This window comes from Orbicella faveolata, unplaced genomic scaffold (genome assembly GCF_042242905.1).
Source record: "Orbicella faveolata isolate gen_17 unplaced genomic scaffold, um_ofav_v1 contig_2, whole genome shotgun sequence".
Classification (NCBI taxonomy): domain Eukaryota; kingdom Metazoa; phylum Cnidaria; class Anthozoa; order Scleractinia; family Merulinidae; genus Orbicella; species Orbicella faveolata.
The window spans coordinates 9,078,032-9,099,766 of NW_028301547.1; the positions used below are offsets into that span (position 1 = coordinate 9,078,032).

General features: G+C 39.1%; 2 long non-coding RNA genes and 1 pseudogene across 2 annotated transcripts; all 3 read right to left on the reverse strand.

Annotated features, from left to right (window-relative positions):
- Positions 1-1,767: 1,767 nt before the first annotated feature.
- Positions 1,768-3,184, reverse strand: LOC149111861 (uncharacterized; annotated as a pseudogene).
- A 10,636-nt stretch (positions 3,185-13,820) lies between these two features.
- On the reverse strand, positions 13,821-16,020 carry LOC149111862 (uncharacterized). The gene is made up of 2 exons (XR_016207164.1): positions 14,877-16,020; positions 13,821-14,435 (listed from the first exon to the last, which is right to left on the reverse strand). It is a non-coding gene; the product is annotated as an uncharacterized LOC149111862 (long non-coding RNA).
- A 3,336-nt stretch (positions 16,021-19,356) lies between these two features.
- LOC149111863 (uncharacterized) lies at positions 19,357-20,744 on the reverse strand. The gene is made up of 2 exons (XR_016207165.1): positions 20,638-20,744; positions 19,357-20,496 (listed from the first exon to the last, which is right to left on the reverse strand). It is a non-coding gene; the product is annotated as an uncharacterized LOC149111863 (long non-coding RNA).
- Positions 20,745-21,735: the final 991 nt, after the last annotated feature.

Sequence of the window (21,735 nt, forward strand, 5' to 3'; positions counted from 1 at the left end):
ACCATGTGTGCAGTGGAAAATCCAGCACCAAGCCACGAAAGGGTTGGGCATGAAAAACCTAGGGCGGGCACGTAATCCCTCGGTGCTTGGTGACAGATAGAATTCTAATCAAACTTCAACTTACAGGTAAGTCTCGTTTAATTGTTGAATTCTATTCTGTCACCGCACTGAGGGCTCACGTGAGACTTCAAAGCAACTGCACACATGAAACCATTTGAACCATATGCAAGGTGGTTTATTAGTGAATTATTTAAGTGACAAAATGCTATCAGCAAAACCATTGTTTACATCGATTGGCTTGTTGTAAAACCTAGCAAAAGTGGTGGCTGAAGACCAACCAGCAGCTGACATTATCTGGTCTAAAGGTACAGAGCACAAACTGGCTTTAGATGTGGAGGTAGACCTTGGGCTATGTGGCTTAAATTTGTCTACATTAATCCCTGCTTCCTTCATAACAACTTTAACCCAACGACTAATGGTGCTCCTGGACACCGGACGGAAAGGCTTGAGATAACTAATAAACACTTGTTTACATTGTCCACGCAACTCGTTTGCGCGTGCTAAATATTCCCTTAGTGTAGTGACCACACATAGGAGGGGGTCAGCAGGATATGAAGTAAACTGAACGTGAACTGATTTTGTACCAGGCTTGGTTTGCTTTATAGGCTTAGACATAACAAACGTAATTTGTGACTCCGTGCTTGTCATGTCCTCAAGATTTAGCATATGTATGGTTTGCCAGCTCGTTTTGAAATTCCCTGTGTTTCAAGGGATCGCCTGATACTCTGCAGACCATCATGGTCATTTTCTTGATTAGAGGATGTGTCATTTCTTTCCTTGCTGGCATTTGAAGAGTGTCTGACTTTTGTGGCAGAGTCCTTGGAACATCCGTTATCATGCGTAATAGTTGCGAGTACCATGGCTTAGTTTCCCACATAGGAACAATTATGATACCCTCTGATTTCTCCATCGCTATTTTCTGTAAACATCGTGCAATCAAACTAAATGGAGGGAAAGCATAGAACAAATGATTACCCCAACTGATTGGAAAAGCATCCACATAAGTTGCTTCTGGGTCTGGTTTCCAGGATGCATAACAATCTAATTGCTTGTTTAGCCTAGAAGCAAAAAGGTCTATGGTGGGTTTCCCCCATATGTCAATGATCTCGCATAATAAGCGAGGTGAAAGCATCCACTCTTTATTATCACTGAAAATCCTGGACTCTCTGTCTGCATGGATATTTTCTTTCCCTGGGATATGAGCTGCAGATACCCATATCTGTCTGTCCATGCAAAAGTGCCAAATGTTCTTAGCAACAGAATGGCACTCCATGGAGTGTGTACCCCCCGTAGAGTTAATATAGTTTACCGCAATGGTGTTGTCAGAATAAACCCGAATGTGTACAGAGTGCTCCTTCCTGGTATTCATCATCAATGGGTATTGAATAATATGCATCACGCAAGTCAACAGATGCCATGTAGCAGCTTGTCTTCATGAGCCTTATAGCTGATTGCAATGTGTCCATCTTAAAATGATGGTACTCAACATATGCATTGAGCTTTTTTAAGTTAAGTATCAACCTATGTCCACCATCTTTTTTAGGTCTAATAAATATGGTAGAAATATATTCTCCTCTACAGTGACTTGCTTCTGTAATAACACCCTTTTTTAAGAGTTTTGAAATTTCCTCCTCAATGATAATCTGTTCTTGAGGGGTAAAATTTATTTCCTGTGGCACAAACTCCTGTTCAGGGAGGTGGGCAAATTCTATTTTGTAGTGTTGCACACTATCAAGAATAAACTGATCTGAAGTTAAACAGCGCCACTGGGGGAAAACTGTTTCAGTCGTCCAACTATATTGTCATTAGACACAAATAGGGAACGAGCTCTTACCTCAACCTCATTTCTGTTAACAGGATCTGTAGCTGTGGCCTTTATTTCGGGTTCCCTTGTTTTGGTTTCCTTGTCTGGTTGGGGTTGGTAGACTGTCGATCGTTGTTTAGATAGCCTAAAAAAGGCCTCCTGCTAGGATTTCCATGTCTCTTTGAATCATAGTTGCTGAAATTCCTCGTGTTTCTGGGGTCATAACGTGATCTCTGTGCTGAGCCATGATTTGTCGCAACTTTCTTTCCGACGCGGTTGACTTCAGTCAACTCTTTCACTTCCTTTACTAAATCATCGCCAAACAGTTGGTCGGTGATAGTAACAGACGAGGAAGACGAACATAAATGTTTGTAATCATTATTTAAGTCTGGCTTCATCAGCTCTCGACGCCTCTGGTTTAGCTATCAGGGCAAAAGCATCAGTGGCTTCCAGGAGTATTTCATTCCCCGAGGAAATTGAGGACAGATTTCCGAGGAACTTGTTTAACGCAGTCGTCAAGGCACAGAGTCCTTTGAACAAGGAAGTTTGCACTTTCTGCAATTTCACATCTTGTGAGCGTACTGCTAGGCTCAAATTATCCCAGACTGCTTGATTAACTCTAACTTTAGTTAGGTTTTGGCAGTTTTTTGGGCGATGATATTTATTCATCTTGTCCTGAGGCTTTTCTTCAGGTAGCCCGTCCTTGAGCATCGAATCAATTACACTCGCAAGCTCGCAGTCCACCTCAGGACTCGTTTCTTCTTTCAAGAGATCTTGTTTTAGGCTTTTTAATACCTCACTCTTTCCTTCATTAGAGGCGTGAGTGGCTCTATTGATAAGCGCTTCAATTTCTGGGGATTTCTCCGATTTTTCCTCATCGGACTTTTCCGGTAGTTGGTCACAGCGCTTCTTTGCGGGTGGTTCGCCAACCTCGTGGTCTTGCGTTTCCGCGCTCTCTAGCACGCTTTCCTCTTCGGGAGCGATTTCTAACTCTCCTTTGAACGTCTCAAACGCCTCAGCAATAGCATTAGCCGTACTGGTAGACGTTGCTGATAGTGTTTGGTTCAGACTATCAAAACCTTCTCGCATAACTGTCAACATGAGCTGCATATCAGCAGAAATACGAGCGGCGCCATTTATGGCTCCACTCTCTGTTGGTCCTTCGATGTTTTCGGATGTAGAGAGGATATTCTCCGTCGGGTCTGGCTTCCTCTTTCTCCCCGAATGCTCTTTAGTCATTCTTTGTTGTTGTGTATTGACTTCGGTACTTTTTTCCTTCATCTCAAGGAGCAAATTATTGCTACTCGATAATATAACACCGTTCGCTTTCAAAGGCGGCAACACACTGAGTTCGCGCAGGCGCAGTACTATCTTACGTGAGTCAGTGCGGTGACAGAATAGAATTCAGATTAGAGCTAGAGAATTCCATCAGAGTGCGCAAGATTTCACCCGTAGTTTTATATCTTGTTGGGAGAGCTCGATATTTTTTTTTCATGAAGGCCGCACGTGCTAGTGACTATATCATATATTTCTCCACTTTTTAACGTTGTTCTTGTATGAAAAAACTTGTTTCGAGATAGTGTATCGAGAATTATCACAGCTGGTTTTATATTACCTTTAGAGACAACTTTTTTAGTCTAAAAAGTTCACTTGACGCAGTCTTAGCTTTCTCGTCGATTAACAAATAATCCAAAATGAAGTACAAACAGTAAATCAATGTCTTCCTTTTGCTAGATCATTTGACATCAGAATTTCAGTTTCTATAGAGAGAAAAATATTTCAATTTTACAGGAATCGGCACATACCGTAAACCTCTGAACGTAACGACCCTCGTTATTTTCGGAATGAGCAGCTTCTGGGGTTCGTCACTTTCGGGGAGGAAAGAACGGCTCCTTTTACGAAATAAAAAAACCGAAAATAAAAAAAAGTTCTTAAAATATGAGATACAGGCTTCGCTCCAGTTTAAATCTATGTTGTTGAAGGAGCGTTCCTTCCAGTATGTTCAGTTGAAAATGAAGCATCCTGTAGTAGGTTCCTGCTATTAGACGAAAATTACACGGATTTTGTTTTAACACGGTGCAACACAAATTGATAGTTCACAACGCCTCGTGGCATAAGCGATAGCTCTCCTGGTTGCAGATTGCCTTAAATCAAGTTACGGTACCTAACTTTCACTTGACTATTGATTGGAAAAATATCTATACTATTAAACCTTGGTTTCACTATTTTCAGGAAGGGGGAGGGGGTTGGGGTGGGCTCGCTTCGTTTGGCAATCTCCGTTCTGTTGCTTCTCGTTTCTCGCTGCTGTTTTAACTCCGCTTCGCGCTGCTCTTGCTTGCGGTTTCGTCTCCTTTCCCTCTGTCGTTCACGTTCTCTTTCTCTCTTTTTCCGTTTCTACTCTTCTGTCATAGTTCTTTCAGGCATCATGCAAAATTAAAAATCTTCCTAAGATATGCCAAAAATTACAATACAGAGCAACAAGCAGCTCTAAACAAATCAAAAACAACCACTCAGCTTTAAGTTTCAGTCATCCCTCCAAAGATGCTTGACTTAAATCACTGGGTAGCCACCAATGTGGTCCTGACCACAGCTATATATTTCAAACGTGTTTTAAACTTAAACCGGCGAAAATAGCAGGAAAAAAATATTTTCCAAACCGTTTTCCACCTAAACACGGAAAGCGTCAGCTAACCTGAAGACCTAACGTTGACGTAGTATCCCGTGTAGCCGCGTTGAGCTACAGAAAGCCCGCGAAAGCCCGCGAAAAATTAAGCCTCGTTTTGGCTTAGGTGTCCTATTTATGGTCGCCATGTTGGGCAACTCCGCCGCCGCCGTCGTCGTCGTGCGTAAGCGCCCACGAGCAATACCGGTAGCCATAAAAACCACGAGAAAATCTATTCATGGGTTTCTTTTTCTTTCCCGTATGGGTATGGGGCTCCGCTATAATTGAACTTTTTTTTAATTTCAATTTATCACTGAAGATTTTACCGTGTTGAAATAAATATAGTATATGTAAGAGAGGATGTTTATGCTTCCTTAGTGATCTCTAAACTAGTTATTACCATGAAAACGGAATGCGAGAACCTTTGTTATTAGCATTTACGCGCCGGAAAGTTTTCCCTTGTGATTGCATTTTCCGGCTATTTTTTTTTTTTTTTTTTTTTTATAATTTAATATTTTTGTTGTTTCTTTTTAAGTTATCTATTTTTAGGGGAGTGGCGGAAGTACAGGTCATGGCTATCATTCTTTTGGTCTCTCGTCAACTGACTTTGTTATGACGACAAAGCAAAAGAATGGCTCCCCACGCAGACCAAATCCTTTTGCCGCCGCTGTTGCTTGGTGAGGGTCGGATCTACGCAGACTTGCTATAGAGTTGATGTGACGCCAAGCCACAAGAATGTCACACAAGAAAATCTAGCCTCTTTTAGCTTTTATCTTTCTTTTATCTTTTATCTTTTATCTTTCCGGGATCTCAAATTGCTCTGCAGTTGGCTAGACGTTACCAAAATCGCACTTGGAATAAACGTCGGCCGGAAAATGTATATTTTAAAATACCTCGAGGTAAATGTCGGTGTTCATCTCTTGAAACGGGGTGTCTGGAAAACCTGAATAGCGAATAGCGAATAGTCGCGAATAGTGAACAGCGAATAGTCCCGAGTAGCGAATTGTGCGAATAGTGGCGAACAGTCTCTAATAGTGGCGAATAGTGGCAAATAGTGGCAAATAGTGGCAAATAGTGGCAAATAGTGGCAAATAGGGTACCCAGTATCTCGCAATCAGCCTCGTGGCAACTTAGGATGGGATTTTCCCGCTAAAAAGCACAGACGCTAGTCAGGACAAAACGTGTTTCTAAACGAAATTTCTTCAGTTTTAACCGCTGCAAAAGCGTAAATACGTCTTTATTAGGTTATCCTTGTGTTTTCTGTTTTCTTAATGTCGGCGATGGACAGCCTACTAGCCTGAGTCCGGAGAAGAAAAGGTAATAAATTCACTGAAATTCTGTTGCTTATTTGGATAATTAATTAACGCTGGATATTAGGTCTAAAGCGGTGACTATTGACAACTATTCGTCACTATTCGCCACTTTTCGTGACCGTTCGCCACTGTTCGCACTATTCGAGACTATTCGCTATTCGTTATTCGCGACTATTCGCTATTCGCTATTCGGGTTTTCCAGACACCCCTTGAAACGCGCGATTAGGGAAAAGTCGTCAGGCAGAAGTTCAGAGAAAATACGAGGCAAAGCCCCAGGGAAAGGAAGTTACAAAATGATGGCGGATTTCCCATTACAATTCGTCTTGACAGAGAAGGAAGTGGATGTTAGCAAGCGTGTTATCACAAAAAGGTAACTACTTCCGTTTATTGCTGTAACGAAAGTGTACTTTATCTGATTTCTGGTTATGCTCGGTACAGTTTTGCTTTGCATGCCGGTCTTTCCTTTGTTCTTGCCTTTCTTTACGGTGATTCGGCTTAGAAGATTTATCTTAGGCTAGCAGTAATCGAGGGGTGCATTCCCCTGGGGTGATCTGGGTCAGGATCAGTGATCCAAGATCACTCGGATCATGGTGCATCAAAGGAACCGATGAATCCGTGACCAGAGTGGATTCATCGGTTCCTTTGATGCACCATGATCCGAGTGATCTTGGATCACCGATCACTGATCCTGATCCAGATCTCCCGAAAGGAACGCACCCAAAGATTGTCAGAGTGCTTTCGACGCCTTCATTTCATTAGCTGACATTCAAACCCCTGTTTATTACTAATTTTGATTCGGTGGCATCAGTGATTACAGTTGGCAGTGTACTCCAGACTTCAATTCAGTCAGCGCACCTCTCAACCTTTCATTTTTGTTTTTCCAGATTTTGGGGAAAAAAATCGTGTTTCAGTTATAATTTCAGTCACACTTGAATGACTGGGCTAAATAACACTTGTTTCAAAATGATTATTTGTTTACCTTAACTGTGTTTCCTTCGGATATCGACACAATTAGGAAGAATGCCAACAGCAATTAATATTTTGAGACAATTGATCCGAAGGGGTCCTATATAAATATAAACACGCGAGGTCAGGAGTATGAAAAATCCGCTCTCTTACGTCTGTAAACATGCAGTCTGTAGATCCCGTATTTCTATCTTGTGCTCAGTTGCAAAGTAAGGCTAGACTGCGGCTGCGAGCAAGCTGTCAACATCATGGATAGCCCTGGCAAGCGGAGCCATGCACTGACCATAAAATGTTTAAGCAAGCAACCGGAACGATGATCCTGCTGGTATATGTTGGATCAATAGTGATCTAATCGGCTTTACATATAAAATGAAGAATACAAAAGCAAAAACCGACACAACGTAGGATGACTTTTTTGAAGGTGTACTATATTTCTGCTGGCCAAACCAGCCTTCTTCAGGTACAATGGAAAATTTTACATTGGTACGTGTTTTTATTTAGCCGATATTTACGTAATACCGGAAATACGCAAAAGTAATTGATAGTGTAAATTAAAGATAAGCATACGGTAAAATAAAATAACATGATAAAAGAAGATAATAAAAGAAAACAAATGGAAACAATTAATATGTTTCTTCGCGGAATTTCAGACCATTAGGATCAATTGTTCTGCCTTTTTGAATTAAAAAAGCTTCCCTGGCCTTACGGATAGAGTCCCGGTTAGAAACGATTTTCTCGATGGGGATTAATTGCATGTCGTTAACGGTGTGGTTAGGAGAGGACAGGAAATGTTCGGTGGCTGTAGTAGGTTTAGATTTGTTGTTGGGGTTATCTATGGTACAGCGGTGTTCATTAAATCGGTCTTTTAGTCGTCGTTTCGTCTCTCCTATGTATTGTAAATTACAGCGGTTACATTGAATCATGTAGGTCAGGTTTTTAGTGTCACAGGTCAGGTTAGATTTTATGGGGCGTGTTTCCCCGGTAGAAAAGAAGGTGTATGTAGTAAGTCCGTGAGAAATGTAGGAACAAGTAGTACAGTTTTTGCCACAACGGAAAGAACCAGAAGGGAGTTGGGGATTAGAAGAATTAGAAGAGAGTTTAGCTGTAACTAGCAAGTCACGAAGGTTAGGAGAGCGTCTGAAGGCTACAACAGGCAAATGCTGAAAAACGTTTTTGCAGCGGTTAGAAGAGAGCAACAAATTGTAATGTTTTTTAATGATGTTAGAGATGTGAGGGAGTGATGGATTGAAGGTAGTTATAAATGGTATACGTTTAGGTTTGTTGACGTCTTTGGTTTGTAACGAGAGTCTGCGGGGGATGTCGGCGGCTCGTCGTATTTGTTTGGTGACGAAATTACGGTTGTAACCTCGTTTAAGGAGGTAAGTGGTAAGTTGAGCCGTGCGAGTAGTAAACGTGGCGTCGGTAGAACAGATACGTCGTAAGCGGAGTGCTAGACTGAAAGGAATGGCTTTTTTGGTATGTAAGGGATGACAAGATGAATAGAGTAGATGTTGGTGTTTGTCTGTAGGTTTGGTGTAGAGGTCAGTAGATATGCTACCGTCGTTAGTCAAAGAGACACTAACGTCAAGAAAAGGTACGTTAGTAGAAGAGTGTGAACTGGTGAATTTAATGGTGGAGTGAATGTTGTTAAGATAGTCGATGAAAATTTTTAGGTTGTCTGGACCTTCGGTCCAGATCATAAAAATATCATCGATGTATCGTAGCCAAGTGTTGGGTTGAAATGGGGCATTTTCCAATGGGTTGGCTTCGAAATAACCTAGAAAAAGGTTAGCATAAGAGGGGGCCATTTTAGTACCCATGGCGGTGCCATGGATTTGAAGATAGTGGTTATCATTAAATGGGAAATTTTTCATGGTTAGAATCATGCGAATGAGGTCACAGAGTGTGCCAGTAGGAATGGTATTGTGAAAGGAAGTACGTAAAAAATGCTCACAAGCATTAATACCTTCATTATGTGGGACATTAGTATATAATGATGAAGCGTCAAGTGTAACTAGTAAGGAATTAGCGGGTAAATTACCGATGGTAAGGAGTTTGTTAAGGAAGTCGTTAGTGTCTTTAACAAAGGATGGCAGTTTATGAACTAAAGGTTGAAGGTGGTAGTCAACGAAGTGGGATATGCGTTCAGTGGGATGGCTATTAGATGAAACAATAGGGCATCCTGGATTACCTGGTTTATGTATTTTAGGTAGAATGAGACTACTGTGACTATTGCTCTATTGAACAATCTGTGATTAATCACGATATGCAAAGTGGATGGGCAAGGACTTCCTGTCCTCGACTATCAACTAAACATTACTTTAGCAGAAAGCCTCTCGCACGGCGCACGTGTGCAGTAAGGAAAACTGCTGCAACTGGTACGAAAATCAATAAACGGGTGGTGATTCAGATTTTGTGCTTCATTGGTCTGTACTTGATGTGTCAGCACATTATTGACCCGGGCTGTGTTAAACACTTGGGTTCTGTCCTCGTGTACCGCTTCATAAGAACCGATAAAAAAGACCCAACAATGTCCAACAGCTAAACAAAGGTTCGTAAAGAAAGGAGTACAATGGTTATTCCCTCTGTGTACCGGTACACCAGGACACAACCAACACTTGAATGATTTCCAAAAGCTTGCGAGTAGACTCACCTTTGCGTCACACGCACGAAGCGAAGTTGGGAAAGCCAGACCCGCGTTCTTTATTAGCGCGCCTAGGATTATTAAGTTCTACCCTCAGAAATCAAGGGAGTGGACAAACGTCCTTGCAAGTGTTTCCTATTTAAGTTATACTTGTCACAATACTTGCCCCAAAGTTGCCTCCTACGCAGAGGCTCTTTGGGCCTGTCACGCAATAACGGTCTATGCCTACTTGAGTAGAAAATTACCGTAGACCACAAAAATGAACAAATGTAAGATTCTGAAGAATGTTCGGTAGAAAAGGTATATTTCAGACTGATCGAACATTCAGAATCAAAATTGAAATATTTCACCAACCTAGAAATTTCCCCTCAAGAAATTTCTTCTTTTACAACTTCCTCAGTTTCGGTTTAAAGGTCGCCCGGCGTCGATAACAATCAGTTCCTGACTAATCCACATAAAGTAATGTTTTTATTCAACCAGTAATGGGAATTATGCAAAATGATATTTAATTAATGAGCTGACGTCCCGAGCAACGCGATTAATATTCGCCAGTGACTGCTTACCAGAGAACACGTTCATGACCTGGGGTTTCGTGTCTCAGTAGACGGGTTGGATTATTTTGCTCAAGAAACGTACGTTCACTAGGTCATTGACATAAAACCTTTCAAGAGATGATCCAGTGAGTCGATCGCTTCGGCAACGGCGAGTATCTTTTTTTGTTCTCTCACTTTCGAGTTCTCTACTTGCTATGGAGTTGTCCAAAAGTTTGTAGCCTACTCCGACTTAAATTTACATAGCCTTTGAACGCTAGGACTAGTTATCCCGATTTTTATCTTTTCTCGCCAAAGCGAGAACACGGTTTAGAACCATGACATAGATGACAAATAACTTGCCTTCTCAAAACGTAAACGTTGGCCTTATATATATAATCGTATTACCTAGGCAGACGTTAAATAGGGCGTGTTAACTTTTCATAAGAAGTTAAAAATTCTATATCTCCGGAAGACACAGACGCTTTAAACATGTAGGTCACAGACGTATAATTTGTCTAGGCAAAAACGAGACGACTAACGAACTGGTAGATATATCTGAACTGGGAATCCGTTTGGCCAAAAGAAACAGTGTAAGTAATCAAGCGAGTAACCGTCTCTCTCAAAATAGCTTTCTTTTCTTCGCACGAGCTTTACGTATCTCGTACTTACTTAGACGCACTTAATGTTAGACGCCTCGTGCGTCTGAGACACATTACTCTTTTCTATTAGTAAATACGGCCATTGTATATGTCTTTTTCTTCTTGATACTGTTATTCGAATTTAAGGGAGGCCGGAAACTCGAGAGAAATTCCCAAAATTGGGACTTCGTAACCAGGAAAAACCCTCAATTACCACTCGTAAACAGCTGGAACCGTCACGTTCATATTTCCTTTTACACGTCAGCAAAGCAGCATTGACAGACCATCAATCGTATAGTTCGTGGTTATCGAAAGGTTCCTCTGCTCAAGAAAATGAGGTAAGAGATGTACTTTAATTATTCTTAAAACTTAATCACCTCCGAAGTCTTTTATTATTCTGTTGGAATGAGAGGCTCTCCGCGTTTTCGCGTATTTTATGATTGGTTGTACTACTTCATGAGTTTCCGACTTCGTTTTGACGCTTATTAGAACACGATTATTCTACGAGGTTCAACGATGATTTTTAAACGACTGCAGCCAATACTAGAGGGAAATGATTCAAACAATATTTGATGTAAAATCTACGATCTTAAGGTTCCCAAATCGGCCATCTCATTCTGTTCCTTACGCATTATTTTCTTTCTCTGCATTAGGCGTTTTATTATTATTTTCTGATTTTTTTCATATATTTTTTTGAATTTTTTGTTATTTACTTCCTCGCATGTAGGAACGAATATTTATAAGAAATTACTTAATACAAACAGAATTAATTATGAACTATCAAAGGTGAAATTAACAATAACAGCTGAAGAGTAGTGATAAACCAGAACTCGGTATGAGAATCGAAATGTTTTGTGTGGCTGATAATAATCAAGACTGGTTTTTATTGGTGCATCAAGCATGAGCATCAAACGTATTCTTCTGACAAAAGGCCACACTGGTTATCAACATCTCATTTGCACCTGCTTATCTCGATGTACACCAAGGACATTTAGCCTTTCTTGAAATAAATCAAAGGCTCCTGTGAGCAGCTCATAGATGAACGTTTCCTTTTGCCTGTTTCAAAACGAGTCTTCGTGCGAAGCCTTTAACATAAACATAGGCACGCAAGGCGTGCAAGAGTTATTTTTTGTGTGAAGTGTCGGAGATAGGAGCATTCATGGTACAGTAATGATTTGGTTAATTTGACATTTTTTCTTTGGTTGCGATGTTACATCGGTCATGGTAAGATAGCTAAATAGTAAGCCATAAAATGTTTGACTGAACAAACTACAGTAATCTGACATGTCTCCAGATTAATGTAGATACCATCTTATTTTCTAACAGGCAATTTGATTCGTTCTTTGATACAACCCGGTGTGACACGCGCACATGCATAACTCCCTCACTCACCGATCACATAACCCTTCCAACCCCCAAGAGGAATTTTTGCTCAAAAATACTCAAGTTAATTTAGGGACTTTTTCGCATTTTATACGAGACGTAAGCTTACCTTTTCACACAACACAACACAACACAACTTCACCGAAAATAGAAAGAAAGAGAAAAAAACCTCTGACACGTTGAAAGTCTGATTTAATTAAATTGCACTTTAACTTGGTGCCGCGCAGTCTTCAAAGAACATTTGAATAGTTTTCATACTTTTTACCTTAAAAAATATCGGACTGAAATGAATGTCATCAAATAAAACTATTAAACTGCTACTGCAGAGACGTAAAAACCGTCCAGAAATGAAAGCATTTTTGTTTAATATCCTGGAAACAATAGCCGACAACTTGTCAGCTCTAATTGAATTTACTCCCATATAAAAAAACAAAAGTGTTAGTTACCATTTGTTACTAAAGATAGCAAACATCTCGTGGGAAAGAGTGGTGACGATTCGTCCGCTCTAATTGAATTTACTCCCTTGTGAAAAACAAGAGTGTCACATTACACTTTGTAACTAAAAAACAAAAATATCTTGTTATATTTGCATGCAACAAGAACAAAACAATCGTTACCCGCACTGACTATTGTAAACGTTAGAACTGTTTCAAATCTAAAGTCTCGTCCCCTCTAAAACATGTCCTAAGAACTAGAAGTGACGATTCGTGACCTCCAATTGAATTTACTGCTTGTGAAAAACAAAAGTATCAAGTTACCTTTAACTAAAAATAAAAATATCTCGTTGCATTTGCATACTACGAACTCACGAACTGTTCCAAACCTCGAGGCTCATTTCGTTCATTTAACTAAAATCCTCAGCCTAACCCACAGAAAATGTCGAAGTAAACCCAATATATGAATACTTCCTCCTCTTTTATAGAAGAATGAATACGGCCGTTCTGAACTTTATCGGGCTCAGATCTTCTCACATACCATTTACCTTTACAACAAGAAATTTGATTGGCTGTTTATAGTAGATCCAATCTGATTGGTGTGACATGCATACATCTCTCACTTACTCACTCGCTCACTCACTCACTCACTCACTCACCCATTGACCCGTAACATACTCGACGCGCCGACTAAGAGGTATTTTTTTGTAAAAAAAAAACTCAAAAATCAAAACATCTATTTAAAAAAACCGTGCAGTAGAAGCTGCTAAAAGTAACCGTTTTAGTTTGTGCCACGTCAAAATCCACCTTGGAAGGATTCGCTCCAAAAGATACCAATCGGAAAACTGAGTTTTTTTGCCATACGTTATTTCTCGAAAACGAAGCGCAAATCAACAAAAACAATTACGCAACGATGCTTTTCATGTCAAAACAAGTCAGTCTGCCAAAAATTAGCTCGATCCTGCAAAAAATAAAAATCGGCCGAAAATGCTATATACGCACTTTTTGCACGAAAGCCGTCAATTGTATGAATGAAGCTACAAGTAGGGATCTGTCTAGTAGTGACATATGAAAATTTTCTCAAAATCGCACGAGCTTTAAGTTGAGTGCAATTTGAAAGAATTTTGAAATATCACGAGTAGTGTAAATCCTGAATTGCCCAAGCAAACACTGCAGGGTAAATTATGAAAATTAGCGATAAATTTGCCTGCTCTCAGCCAATCACAGTGAAGTAATCTTCTTTGTAATATAATAATATAAGAAAACCACGTGATCAGTCGTGTTGTGGCAATTCGTTGTGGTATGTCATTAGTTTGAAATCTCTCAAGCCGGGAAAAATAATTAATTAATATGTACAGTAAGTATAGTATAGTATAACTGATATTTATTTTTTCTATGGTAAAGCACCTTTTTCCTCATTCACTAATCCTGCAGTTGAACTGAGTTTGTCTAACAGCTCTCTCATCACGAGGACACGGTCTGCACGTACAAAGCCACGCCTGCAACGAAACGGGTAGTACGAAAATTACTTCAGCATTATTTGAGCAATACACTATAAAAATTCCGGCAATTTCAAGTAGTGACTGTCAAGTAGAGCTTGTTGTTTGTTGTGTATATGCATCGTCATTAAAAAATTAATTATTAAACCTTCACTTCTCCCACCCTCTCTCCCTGCCTTCTTTCAATCCCTGACTCTTTCTGTCAACAATTATTCATAATTCAATCTTTATTAACTTACCTATCTCAAAGGATTTACAATGCACTCCCTTAATACTGTCTGTACTTTGTCATATTCTTCCAGATCGCCATCTTTTCACTGACGATGCAGCAGAGTATCAAATACACTTGAGAATGCGAACATGCCGTACAGCGTGGCATCAAGGTAGCATGAGTTGTGGTGGCCCTGGAGACCTCGCATGTCGCCGCACTGTTTTTCCTTGAGGGTTTTTGGTGGCACCGTTATTCCTTTGACCTCTGGAGAAGGCCAACTTCCAAAGGCTGAAAACAAGCAACCAAAAAAACTGTCAAAATCACTGTTAATTTACTTTGAAGAGGTTTTACATCATAAATTAATTAAATCCAGCATACCTGGTTGACTTTTTATTATTTATTTTTTTTTTTTACATAAACGTAACTTAAATTACTGGTAACATATTCAATAAAAAGCAAACCAGTTCAGCACAAAGGCAAATAATGCAAATAAGAATTATAACAACATTCTTGATGAAATGAAGTTTCTGTGATGACAACAGAAATGAAATTTAAGACCTGTAGACTAAAAAAAGAAACAAAACAAGTTCTCATTTGACAAGCAAGTCATACATAAGGATGCCAAAATTCATGTTCTAGAAACTGATAAATAGGACTCATACCAAGAAGAAAATTTCAAAGTCACATTAACATGGAGCGTTAATTCCCTTAAATAAAAAGATGTATAACCTTTTTCTGCATGAAAACTTGCGTCATTATTTGGTGTGTTGGGAGCAAAACGAGAATCTAGTCGGCAGTGCTCCAGTAAAGTGAAAAAACCTCGTCCTGCTGGGCAAGTGAAGTATCTCTCTCCGCCAAATGTGCCATCTGAACAAGGAGACTGTTCGTCTTCCTTTAAAGTATGAAACAAATGGTTTTAGAACATAGCCTAAAGAAAATATGCGCGCTGATTGGTTTAAGGACGTTCGCGCGAAAACGTTCTAATCGATAGACTTTCTTCACTGCGGACAGATAATGAATTACCTGTTCCAATACTTGTTTCAGAAATGAAAACAAAGCTGGGGTCACGGACTTCGTCTCAAAGATAAAGCGTGTGAAAAACTAGTCTTACTTTGAAAAATTGGCGCTCGTAAATCAGCATGGTCTCGAGAGTTTTTAGCTTAAAATATCAAAGATGAATCAACGGAGACAAAATGTCCTATTAATATTTGTGCAAGTGAATCAGTTATGTTGCCAACGTTCTCACAAAAGTTAACCCTTCAAGAGGCATTTCAAACCGCCGCACAGATAAACAAAGAGTTAAAAAGAACGGAATTTGATGGTGCATTTTGCAAAACATAGGCACGCAAGGCGTGCAAGAGTTATTTTTTTGTGAGCTTAAGTCTCGGAGCATTCATGGAACTGTTTACAGTAATGATCTGATTGATTTGACAAGTTTTTTTGTTTGCGATGTAGAGCAAGAAAGAAACTGGGAGTTTATGATGTACATACGATGTTACATCGGTAATGGTAAGATGACTAAATAGTAAGCCATAAAATGTTTGACTGAACGAACTACAGTAATCTGACACGTCTCCAGATTAATGTAGATACCATCTTATTTTCTAACAGGCAATTTTATTCGTTCTTTGATACAACCCACACTGTGATTGATCTGACACGCGCACATGCATAACTCCCACACTCACCGATCACGTAGCCCTTCCCCCGGGGGGGGGGGGAGGAGGGACTCCCTTATATGGGCTATATAGGTCTGTGCGGCCCCGAAGGGTACGGTTTTTCAGCCGTTTTGGTCATAAATAGGGTATCGATTTTAGCTGATTTTGGCCATTTTCGTCGTAAATAGGGTACGGTTTTTGCACTCTAGCCTTGATATGGGTATGCTCTAAGAAGAAGGCACTTTTTCATCATTATTGAAAAGAAAATCAACAAAAGCCCTTCACAAATTTATATGTTTACGGTAAAAGTAACTTTGGTTTGAACTAGGCAGCTAATTATAACGCAGGTCTGAAACAGGGTTTTGATTTGAGGGTCAGGTCGTAAATAGGGTTTCGAATTTTTGGTCAGGTCATAAATAGGGTAAGGAATATCGCAGATTTTGGTCATAAATAGGGTAAGGGTTTCGGGAAGCGGGCCGCACACCCCTAAACAATTTTTCTGGGAGTACCCTCTCGGGAGCCCTTACAGCCCCCAAGAGGAATTTTTGCTCAAAAATACTCAAGTTAAGAGAACTTTTCGCATTTTATACGAGTCGTAAGTTTACCCTTTTTACGCAACACAACGCAACACTACTTCACCGAAATTTGAAAGAAAGAGAAAAAACCCTCTCTGACACGTTGAAAGTCTGATTTAATTAAATTGCACTTTAACTTGGTGCCACACAGTCTTCAAAGAACATTTGAACAGTTTTCATACTTTTTACCTTTAAAAATATCGGACTGAAAAGAATGTCATAAAATGCCCATCAATTAAACATATTAAACTGCTACTGCAGAGACGTAATAACACTCTAGAAATGAAAGCTTCTTTTTTGTTTAATATCCTGGGAACAATAGCCGATAACTTGTACGCTCTAATAGAATTTACTCCCATATGAAAAACAAAAGTGTCGAGTTACCATTTGTAACTAAAAATAGCAAACATCTCGTGGGAGCAAGTGGTGACGATTCGCCAGCTCTAATTGAATTTACTACCTTGTGAAAAACAAGAGTGTCAAATTACCCATTGTAACTAAAAAAAAATATCGCGTTATATTTGCATGCAATAAAAACAAAACAATCGTTACCTACACTTACTATTGTAAACGTTAGAACTGCTTCAAATCTAAATAGTCTCGTCTCCTCTAAAACATGTTCTAAGAACTAGAACCGACGATTCGTGACCTCTAATTGAATTAACTCCTTGTGAAAAACAAAAGTATCAAGTTACCCTTTGTAATTAAAAATAAAAATATCTCGTGCCATTAGCCTACTACTACTCATGAACTGCTTCAAAACTCAAGACTCATCTCGTTCATAACTAGCCACCATTACACTGAAAATCATGCACTCTAAAACAACCCAATCAATGTACGTATGTAACTGTCACACTCCCCTCCAAACCGGACTAAAAATCACAAACCGGCAACATACACGTCACTCTTTATTTTTCAATTACCAAAGTCCTTGGGTTTATACATAGCTTGTGTTTCTCACGTACTGTTTACCTTTACAACAAGAAATTTGATTGGCTGTTCATAGTAGATCCAATCTGATTGGTGTGACATACATACATCTCTCACTCACTCACTTACTCACTCACTCACTCACTCACCCATTGACCCGTCCATAATATACCCGACGCGCCGACTAAGAGGTATGTTTTTTTACAAAAAAAATAACTCAAAAATGAGTTAAGGTTACAGTATACCTTCAGGGGTGTCTCGCGTGCAAGCGATGTAGCGCGTGCAGTTTAAGCTGTAGATACCTAAACCCCTATACCAAATTAAAGCTTATGGAGCTGGCTATCAAACTATACCAAGAATTTTGAAAGAGAATGAATTGTCGAATTTTTCACGACCACTAAATGCGAGCGCCCGAATCACCTTTCGAAAGCTACAAGTCAAAGCGAATTTCGTTTTTCGCCAATTTAATTTTTTCCTCGGTTTCAAGGCCCAAAGCGCTTAAAAAACGTGTCTGCGTTTTGGCATATTCAATTGCAGTAAAAAGTTACAGAACATTTTCGAAATAGGATTTAAAAAATGTGGAGTGATCGTACAAAAATCGCTCTTGAAGAAAAAGTATTTCGAAATTAACAATTCCCAGACACGCTTTTGTAGCTTATATGTTAAACTAGCCACTGTCCAAATTTAAGAGTAATTGAACAAATTCCCTTTGAGTTATAACTCTTTAAAGTGTCTGCTTCAAGCGAAAAAATTTATTCGAGAAAACAGCGTAAGAAAAATTTTCTGCTTTGCGAACAAACTCCGCCCACAAACGCCTTCAACTGGGTTCTCAGGTAACTAAGCCAATCAGTGCAGGGAAGTTTTACTACCGTTAACCTCCTGGTGAAATTTACGCGCGAATCTCTAAAAAACTCTTGTGTTTCGCAATGCGCTCAAGGAACCGAAGGCAGAGAGATGTAGCTCGGTTTTTCTTGAAGCTGGTCTGGCAAAATGGGGGAGACTAAAAAGGATACGAACGCTAGAGTGGCTGAGCGAAGGAAACACACAAAAGACAGCGCGGAGAGCAACTGTGTGTGGGCAACTGTGCATGGATAATATTTCAAATGGTCTCAATGAGTCCGACGATTCGTCGATATCGGACTCATCAGAAGAGTCTCTGTCAGCATCCCTGTTATTGCTGTCAAGTTCCGAAATTTTTACAGAACCTTTCTTTTCTCTCACCACGAATATTTGCCCGCTTTATACGATAACTATAGCTTCATCCGCGTGGCGAACTTTCGCTTCTTCACTCACTGATGTATTTTCATTCGTTCTTCGCTGTTTTCGCTTTTTCGAACCGGTCCATGGTTTAAACGTGGTCTATGTTTACTTATAACTAAATAGAGACACGCCTAATATCAAAAATGCTGGGTAGTCATAACAACAATGCTGATCAACTGAGTAGTCAATTCGTGGCATCCATATAGGTAATTCCCGCGAAAATCGTCTCGGTTGATTGCATACGCGCCATAGGGCTGTCAATCAAGAGGTAAACTTTTACTTCCGGTGAAAACGTAAAACCGCCATTTCTCCGCCAATATTTAGCCTTTTTCAAAATTTTTTTTTCAGAAATTAGAGATTATTCTTCGACCTCTATTTTGACCTAAAAATCCAAATTTGAAGAAAATTGCCGACCCGAAGGTATACTGTAACCTTAATGAATCTGCAGGCGGAAGTGAATGGTTTTGCACTCAGACTCGTTTTGACACAAAGGCAAAAGGCAACTCGGAAATGGCCTATTGGATGAATGTAGAAAACGTAGTTGAATTTAAAGAGAAGAGGAATTGATCATTGTAGAGTTGCTCTTGGTACTGCAGTGGAAAACAGGAAAAGAAACATCAGTTGGTCAAATGTGATGGATAGGTTTTGATGTCCAAATAAGGTTGTCTATTGACACCCTTCAGGTGGTTGAATTCGTTTTCTGGTAAAATCGTTTTCTAATAAATAATTATTTATTACATATTTGAAATAGATTTCAAGAGCTAGAGCACAACAACAACAAAAAAATCAAGTTGAACACTGCTTTTATTAGGAACATTTTCTTTCTCTTTAAGTCCACTGAAATACTGACTACCACAATATAGCACATAAAAGCTACATGTAAGAGGGGAAATTGTAGCCAACAGTCTCCTATATATGCAGATCAGATTATAAATTTTTTTTTTTTTTTTGCTGAGTTATAGATAACATAATCTTTACAGCAGCAGGACACACATGTAGTAGAAGTAGAATATGATGACAACCATTTTAAGAATTGAATGAAAATTCAACAGGTATAAGCTGGAACAGTTAGGTTAGCTTATACTTCAAATAAACATTGCAAGATTTGTATTTAATTAATAGAGAGAGATTAACGTATTCGATTTTTGTGTTCCTTTATGATGGAGTCTAGCATTTTCATTTAATTGTAGTCCTAATAGAAAGGACTGATGTTTCTCGACATGTACCGGTTACGTTCAGTGTATATGAACTTGATATGGAGCTGCTAATTTTAAGTTGGAGTTGTTTTTCTATATTCCATTGTAAAGCTGTAGGTTCTGAGTTAAGTTTTGACACATATAGTGAGTTCAGCTGGATTTCACTCGTTGACATTCTTAACTTTAAGAAACCTACATGGACAAAGTTCCAAAATGTTTCCAACTCTGTAATTATACTGTAAATCCTCGAATTAGCGCCCCCTCGAATAAGCCTCCGCCCCGCTCAATCAAGCGCCCCTCGTGTTGTCCTAAACTTAAAATAAGTGCCCCAGGCAATAATTCGAGGATTTACGGTGTGCAGTTTGGAGAGCCATTTTACATGCTTGAAACCAACGTCTTTTGCAAAGAATGAGTTTAAACAGCTCAAGTGGCAGCTAACACAAGTGTCAAAGGCATCTTTTTCTCTTCCTAAGTAAGGGTATTCCACATCCATCTGTAATTCTCAGATTAATTCCATGAAGTCTTAAGGGTGACTTGTGTTATTAAAGCCGGTTTCTATGAAGTCTTTTGATATTATTTTTGGCAGCTGGTAAACACATATAGCATCAGTAATGGTGTTGTTAACATTAACATTTGCTTACTGTCACTTGCATATTATAGTATACTGTAGTTGTTACCACACTGTTCATCTGGGTTATTTGCATATGCACAATAGTACAACTTGCTTCACCTGCAATACAGAATGAATATAATAGTCACATAATTTAAAAGGGTATAAAAATGAATGCAGAAAAATGACACAGGTATATCTTTAATTTGCTGCCCTTTCCCCTCCCCCCATATCCAACCCCAATAAAAATAAGCTACTTACCTAAATGTGGTGTCCAAGTGATACTTCTTGCTTTTCTGAAAAGGGTTTAAGACAGAAAATTCCAGTTATAAATGGCATGCTTTCCTTCAAGAAACACTGGAGCTAAAATAATTCCTTTAACCTGAAAAATTTGTTGTTATATGCAGCATCTCCAAATTCTGGTAGAGTTACATGTAATTTTGAAACTCTATGGGGATTAGGAATTTAAGAACATGAAAAGCACAGGAAATTCAAACCATTCTTTGTTTCTGCCAATGAATGTTCTGACTGTTTTCTATATGTGATTCAAATAGTTGCTTAATACATTTAGATATTTATTTGGTATGTAAAGCTTCATCTTCAGCTAAATTAATAATTATAATGATCTCATATGATATCCATAATGAATTTTTGTTAACAAATATTCAAATAGCGTTCATGGAAATTTATTTCAAAAGGCTGATGATCACCTGCTGATTGTGCACATAATTTGTGGTGCATGATTTCTCTGTCTACAGTAGTCAGTGGTGTACTGGTTAATCAACTGCGTGTATCCTTTGCCTGTTATAAGATATTTCATTAAAGCCTTTTGTTCTGTATTTGCCTGCATTAGATCAATATTGAAATCCCCAAGCAGTACAGTTGGCAGGGCCTTAGCTAGTAACAGGCAAACCGAGGCACTTGCCTCCGTCATTTTTTTCGTTTTTGTTGTTTATAGTCATCAAAAACACTCTAAATTCCCAGGAAGAGAATTAAACCATGAACACTGCCTCAGTCACAACTCATTTCTTGGACACTGCCTCAGTCATAATTTGTTTCTGGCTAGGGCCCTGGTTGGAATTGTAGGTTCTATTAATACTGATTTGTGAAGGTGAGTAAGAGCATGAATTAACTGTGAAACTGTAACTTTAGTTTTCGAGCGATAGATACCAATGAAATGAATATTTGGAACTGGTTGGGTTAAAACCATAAAAGTAATTTCTAAATTATTAAACTTACATCTGTATGGAATTTAGTACAATTCTAAACATTAGAAGGTACACAGCAGTTCCATTGCAAGTTGTTATGTTAGACTGACTAAAGTCATCTCTGTGACTTGTAAATTCACGAAGCTGATAT